The sequence below is a fragment of the Camelus bactrianus genome, chromosome 5 (genome assembly GCF_048773025.1).
Source record: "Camelus bactrianus isolate YW-2024 breed Bactrian camel chromosome 5, ASM4877302v1, whole genome shotgun sequence".
NCBI classification, from domain to species: Eukaryota; Metazoa; Chordata; class Mammalia; order Artiodactyla; family Camelidae; genus Camelus; species Camelus bactrianus.
In genome coordinates, this window is record NC_133543.1 from 49,190,081 (window position 1) to 49,197,687 (window position 7,607).

The 7,607-nt window shown below is 39.3% G+C and overlaps 1 non-coding gene across 1 annotated transcript; it reads left to right on the forward strand.

Moving 5' to 3' along the window:
* The first annotated feature begins 5,744 nt into the window (after positions 1 to 5,744).
* TRNAA-UGC (transfer RNA alanine (anticodon UGC)) lies at positions 5,745 to 5,818 on the forward strand. Its single transcript has one exon. It is a non-coding gene; the product is annotated as a tRNA-Ala (tRNA).
* The last annotated feature ends 1,789 nt before the right edge of the window (positions 5,819 to 7,607 follow it).

Below are 7,607 nucleotides of genomic sequence, written 5' to 3' on the forward strand. Positions count from 1 at the left end.
TCTTGAGTCCTCTTGTCAGCTGTGCATCTCCTCTGGTCTTAGCTGGGCACATTCATATTTCCGTAGTTGGCTATGGGTTGCTCGTTTGGTCTGAGCATTCTCATATGTTGAAAGATTGGCTGGGTTACAGTGGCCTCAGATTTTTCATATGTCTCAGATTCTTCCAGTAGGTTTCAGTATGTGTTCATGGAGAGGCAGATGTACAAGAACATACAAGCCCAATTGTTCATGACAATAAACACTTATTCTTATCAAGCCTTTGCTTGCATGATAATAACATTCTTTTGGCTATAAGAAGTCACATGATAGTTGATCTCAGAGCCAGACTGAGAGGGTATTAGTGTTAGAGGATAAAGGGTCAGAGATACAGTATAGGTGGCAATAATTGAGATCATTAATGCAATCAATTAATCATTATATCTATTGGCCTATAGCCATTAAATTAGACTGTGCCTATAAGGTAAAATTAAATTTCTTCTTCCTTCTATCAACTGTACTGTCTATTGCATGATTTCTCTTCCCCTATGCTCACTTGGTCTGTGTGTATTGTTGCCCTTTTGTGGATTAGTGTGGAAGTTTCTGTAGCATATTTCTGTTTAATCCTTCCTTTGTTAGAGGCAACACTCAAAATAGTGTTTTGATAAAAATGATTACTAGTCTTGAGTCATTCATTCTATAAATATTTATTGAGCATTGGTAATCTTCTAGATCCTGTTTTAGATGCTAGGAATAGTAGTGAACAAGATAGACGTGTTATTTTATTCCATTAATTTACATCGTAGTAGGAGAAACAGTAAACAAGACATCAAAAAAAACCGCATTAAATATTTTCTGAGCATGATATAGTGTATGAGAAAAATAAAGCAGAGTTGCATTCATCAAATGAGAATGGTGGGGACATTAGGTAGGACAGTTAGAAAAAGCTTCCTCAAAGCGATGAATTTTGAGCTGAGACATCCAGGATGAGGTCTCAGTCGTACATAGATCTGGGGAAAGAGTACTGTATGTGGAGGGAGTAAAAAGTGCTGAAGGCCTGAGATAGAAAGAAACTTAGTTCATTGGAATATCAGGAAGCAGATCAGATTGCTGAGGAATAATGAATGAGAATGAGATGCGAAGAGGTCAGAACTTCAGAGCCTAGCATGCCAAATAGTAGTATTTGTAGTTTATTGCAAACACAAAGGAAAACCATTTGAGAGTTTTAAGCAGGAGAGTGACATGCTATGATTCTGGGGCAGTGAAGATCATTGGGATAGTTTAATGACTATACTTCTGCCTCCTCCTAGCCCAGAACCCTCATCTACCTGAAACAGATTACCAATAAAGATCTGTCTTAATACAAGTCAACTAGTGATACAGCAGTTTTCCAGTCACTGCCAGTTTAAAATTTAGCTTCTCTTTATAAACCATTTAGACAAATCAAGATATCATCACTATCTTAGTTGCTATTCACAATTTAATACTTTTTCTCCAAATCTCTTCCTCATCAGAAAACTCCAAGGGATTTGTATTTCGCTCATTACCTAGAAAGTGAGAATTGTTGACATGGAGCATAGGAAAGTAGGAGGAAATGGGAAAATTTCCTAGCTGGTGTATATAATCAATTCACTGCTAGCCCTGTCTGTTGGGGTCCTCTGTGTGGCTCTGCTGTCTCTATTCTGCATCCCTCGTGAACCAGCTATACAGTTCCCTGCTGTTGGAAAATCTAGGAGGCTTTCCCTTTCTTCAAGTACTCAACCTTCAGCAATAGGTCTATTCTTTATTCTCAGCTAATGAGACCCATTGACTCCACTGTTTGGTTTCTTGGTGGGCAGGGTTGGGGAGTAGGGACAAATAGGGAAAGGGAAGGAATGGTGGGAAGCAGTAGGCAGGGTTGGGAGATTTGCAAACTCACAAATCTGTGGCCTAATCTCTCACCAAAAAAACTAGGACTTACTGTAAAACCAACAGCTATTCTACAAGAAACTGAGGACAAACTTTGTCCCGTCTAAGTTAGCTTTAATGTTTTGTCTTCCCTCTAGGCCTGTCTCCTATGCTTCAGCATCTTACTTTGTGCTCAGTGAACTACAATGGCAAATGAACCCTAGTCCTTATGTTTTGAATCATTTCCTTACTCAATTAAAGGGAAATTCTGTGGTGTTGGGAGAATATCCTCAAGGGAACTTTCACATACAAACCAGACCTCCCAATGAAAAGAGCAATGCATCAAGACAAAATATAGATGACAGTGATGTGACCCTCCCCCAAGGGAAAATGAAAAGTTCTAATGCTCCCAAAAGACTCTTCTCCACTAGAAAACTCTCTTCTGTCCAAATTCTTTTAATCATCTCCTCATGTAGGTAGGACAGGACTGGAGCATTCTTTCCCCCAACCCCTAGGTTTCATCAGCTGCCCCTGTCTTATCCCAGACAATATCTAAATTCAGTTTAGCCACCAGCATTCTTTCTTCATAGAAAACTAGTCTAGTAATTACCACAAGAAAGGAATACAGGCATCAGATTTTGCCACGTACATATGCCGTAAGCTATTCCATTAGATATGATTTTTAAAGTTTAGCTTTTCACGCTGTGTAAAGAACAGCATACAGGTTGGTAACGTCGGTGGGAGTTGGTGAGACACATGGAGGGGCAAGCAAAGGGGTTTGGAGGCTATTATGGAGACTTAGGTAAGAGAATAAACTGGAGTAATCAAAACTACCTTGTATTTTCTCTCATAGAATGCCTAGCAGAGAAATAGGTACATTTTAGGTACAGAACATTTCTTCTTTGTTGGCTTATCACTTTTGAGGGAACATTTGACTCTTACGTAAGCTTTGGGTATACTCTAAGGAAGGAACAAGGAACAGTATGCTGGGAAAAGTTATAGCATTTAAAAAGTATCTGGAGCATTAACTTTATTGCAGTTATACGAGCTAGTAAAAATATTAACATGGAATGGTTTTAAGCAAAGCATTTCTCCACAGTCCTTTGAAATTTCTGACTAGGCATTTAATGGTTGGATTTTATTATTGGATTAAATAGAATATAAAGTCTGAAAGAAAAGTGCCTGAATCCAGAATCTGAGATATAAATATGTAAGCAATTGCTAGTTAGCGACTCTAAATAGATGGATTTAACAAAATTTAATACTTCTTGAAGAATCTGTTAAAATTTGGTTATATGTTCTTCAGGACCAGTTATATGGATATTTTTATTTGAAAATCTCAGTTAATTTTTCATTGTTAAAGAAAATATACCAAGACAAATGGTTATATCATCTTTATTTTAATAACCCCAAAAGATGGATCATTTAATTCTAGGATATAAAGTCAGAGCATAATAAAATAAAAATGCTTTACCTTTATAAAAATGGGTAGAAAATGTAATTATTAACTTGAACTGATGCATTAAGTCAATGCCCTAAGAGTTTTGGCATCCAATTTACCTAATAAAATTTATTGTCAAGTTCAGTTTTTAGTATAAATGTCCAGTGAGCAATGAATTTAAGGTCAAACTTCATTGCAGTGACTATCAGCCTTCATGCTATTATTCATAGATACACTCACATGCACCCTAAAAGCCCTGGCAGGGCCCCCTAGGAACAGAGCTTTATTGACCTGTTATATACATTTTCATACTACATGAAATTCAATTTGACAAATTCTCTCCATTCTCTAATCTCACTCCCATATATATCTTAGTCTCTCCTTATGAAATGTAAAAATCTGTGATAGTTTAAAATGACAAAAGTGAAGAGTAGAGCTGAGTGGTATGATTGATTGTAGCTGAGTGCTGAGCTGAATTAGGAAGTTAGTATTCTAGAAATGTGCTTTGGCTAAAGTGGGGCTGGGGATCCTAGTGCTTCACACACTTGAGCTCTTGCTTAGAGTCTTTTGGGGTTCTCAGTCCAAAGACCATACCTTTCCTGCCAGAAAGGTGTACTGGAATAGACAATCAGCAATAACTCAGCTTTGATGGATGGATGAGCGTGTCTGTGTGTCTGTACTTTCACCATGGTTAAGCACTACTCCTTCCCATCAGTCTTTTTTTTTTTTTTTTTTTTTAAGGATTTTTACTGTATATGGCTTCAACGGATAATATACCTGGATGTTGTCATAATCAGTTTGCAGAAAAAGTACCTCTAGTACCAAAGTGTGGTCTATAGTAGGACAGCCTGAGTGCAATCTGGGAGCTTTTTAGAAATGTAAATTTTCAGGCCCTCCCTCAAACCTATTGAATTAGAATCTACATTTTAATAAGCTCTTTAGATGATTTTATTGTATATTAACATTTTAGAATCTCTACTCAAGAACAGCACTTCTCAACAATGGTTGCATATTAGAGTCTTCTAAAATGCCTCCAAAAACATAAAAGCCAGGGCCCTTCTATAGAGATCAACTAAATCAGATATGTGGGCTATACTCCAGACGTTGACATTAAAAAAAATGTTTCTTAGGTGATTTTGAAGTTCTCTAGGGCTATAATTCACTAGAAGGCTTAAAGCACAGAGGCTTCAACATGAAAATCAGTTCTAGAGACCTTACATGGGAGATTACATCTTTCCCAATTAGTAAAATCTGGAAACAGAAACAATGGAAGTCCAGTAGAATAACTAGACTGAATTTATTAGGATTATTTCCTGCCTGGAAGAGTGACTGGCTCAGTCACTCATGCCAATTAAAGTTCTCTGAATTGAGAGCCAGAAGTTAGAGTATATATTGGATTCCTATCTTTGGATTCAATGATTTCAGAATAACCTGACATGGCTTGCTTCTGGAGTTACGAAGCTCCTATAACACATTTTTGATGCTGTACTTTGGCCAAGAGGAGATTATACAGAAAATCTCTAAGTCATAGGAATACAGCAATAATTCTGGAAGTTTAAAGTTACTTTTGTAATTACTACTCAAAGAGTTTCAAGCTCCTAATGTAAAATACCTAATTGTCTTGCTAAACTCTAAACAGTGAGGTAAACTCTCCTGGATTTACCTAAACTGTCCATTTTCTTTGCTGTACATGAACCTATTGTGTTTCATTCCTGATCTAGGCAATCTATTTCAGAAAATGAGGAATGGAAAACTAACCTTGCCCATGAACCTTGTTTGTTTCTTCTGATCAACTTCAGTGCCTGCAATGTATTAAACCTGTGATGACTTTCAGAGGGCACAACAGTCTCACTTTCAGACTGACCTTTCTGCTAGATGTTTTAAATTCTTGTTTTGCTCTTTGTTACTCCATTTTGGTAGTCTATTTAAGGATGCTTTGGTCAAAGTTGTGGCTGGCTTTCAGATGCTGTGTTCTAATTTCTTTAGAAAACTTTGTCTAGGTAGAGTGAAACCTGGGCTGTTGGGAGGCAGCTTCAAATTAATGACACATATTGGGGGGATGAATTGATGTTTGCCAAAAAGGTTTTATGGATATGATGAAAAGAAAGCTTTGGGGTAGAAAGTGTTTTGAATCAACTAATCTAATAAAAATGTTATGTCAGAGGATTATGGGAAGGTTGAAGTGTAGGAAGCACCAGGAATCTGTCTCTTCACCTAGATAACAATTACACTGGAAAAATCTGCCTGACATAAATATTTTTAGAACTCTGGAATCAACTGAAGGCTTGCAGCTTCCAGGGGAAACAGGAAAGTATGGTCCATTCAAAGGGAAAAATAAATCTACAGAAACTGTCACTGAGAAAGACCTGATAGCAGATCAACTAGAAAAATACTTTAAAACCACTGTCTTAAAGATGCTTAAAGAACTAAGGGATTGGGGGGAGGGTATAGCTCAAGTGGTAGAGTGCATGCTTTGCATGCATGAGGTCCTGGGTTCTATCCCCAGTACCTCCTCTAAAAATGAATAAATCTAACTACCTCTCCCCCTGACACTTCCAAAATAAAATAATTAAATAATACAATAATAAATAAGTAAAATATAAAAAATAGAACGTTAAAAAAAAAAGAACTAAGGGATGATGTGGAGAAAGTCAAGAAAACAATGTACTCTTTGAGTATATCTACCTAGATTTCACTGAGCTTCTTAGATGTTTATCTTCAGGTCCTTATCAAATCCTGGGAAGTTTTCAGCCATTATTTTCTTCCAATAGGCCTTAATGCTAAATCGTGGTTAATTTTGGTTAATTTAACTCATAGCACAGTAGCAGCTCCTTGTCTCCTACCCCCAGCTCCACAGCAGGCAGCTGTGCATATGTTCCTGTGGCAACCTAAACACAAGTTATAGAAGCTAGTGTGGACAAAGACCGTGTCTTCCAGATACTGGGGATCTGTACTCTGATCTATGAGACCTGCTTTTGGTCACAGAGGTGCAAAGAGGATGATGGCAATTGACATTACACCTCTCACCATTGTTGCAAGCCCCTCCCACTGAGGCTGAAGTAATTTCCAGGGTATTTAAAGGGCCAGCACTCTATTTTCCCCCTTGTTAATTTTTCTCTTTTTTCTCTTTTGGGAGTTAGATATTAAAACTAAAAAATTAAAAAGCTATTGCATACATGAGGGAAATTAGACAGTGACCATACATGCCCAGGGAAATGTATAGGCTCAGAGAAGAACTGAAAATAAGGAGATCAAGATGGTAGAGAAGGAGAACATTGAACTCATCTCCCCCAATGAACACATCAAAAATACATCTACACATGAAGCAACTATAGCTGAAAACAACCTAAAGAATGGCAAAAAGGCTCTTCTACAACCAAAGCTATAAATAAAGATCCACATGGAATTGGGTGGAAGGAGAAGAGAAGTAATCAGGTTCACCTGCGCCCCTATCAAGGGACACAGTAGAGGAAGGAGATATCACAGGCTTGGGGATCCTCCTGGGGAGTGAGGAGTTCAAGCCACAGATTGGGCACCCAAGCTCTTATGTCTGACATGGGAAGACAAGTCCCCATAGCTGATTTCAAAACGAGTGGGACCTGCTGGAGGGCTATAAGAAACAGACTGCATGAAGAGTGTTTGCATACTCTTGCTTACTCCTAGGACAAGGCAGAAGAAGCAGATTGAAACTGCCCAGGGCTCTGGCTGGTTTCCTGCTCCTGCCCCAGTGTATACCCGCAACCAGGTCCCTGCTCCAGCCCCTCTTGCTCTGGCACTGCTCTCTACTAGGGAGAAAGCTGCTGTTGCCAAAGAGAGTGCATACTTGTAGGATATGGGGCCAACCTACAGCCACAAGGTGAAGGCAGCCATTACCAGTGCTGATGTGTGGATACAGCAGATTGAAAATTGCCCAGGGCTCTAACCAGCTTGCCAGGACCACTACAATGTGCACCCTGGCCTGTGCTAAACACCTACTCCAGCCCTCTTGCACCAGTGCTGCTTTCCAGTGGGGTGGAAGTGCTGGGGGGGTGTGGTGGTGGTGCCCACACTTGGAGGAAGCAGAACTGGCTCAGACCCAGCTCTGAACAGGCAAGGGTGGCCATTGCCAGTGCACGCATGGAGGCAGAAGATTGGAAACTGCCTGGGCTTCTGGCTGGCTTCCTGGAACTGTCCAAGCATACATTCTGGCCTGCACTGGGTGCTTACATGAGCCCCTCTTGCTCCAGTGCTGTTCTCCACTAAGGTGGAGGTGCCACTGCCACAGGGAGTGCACATATTGGAGGGAATGAAACTAGCTCAGTCC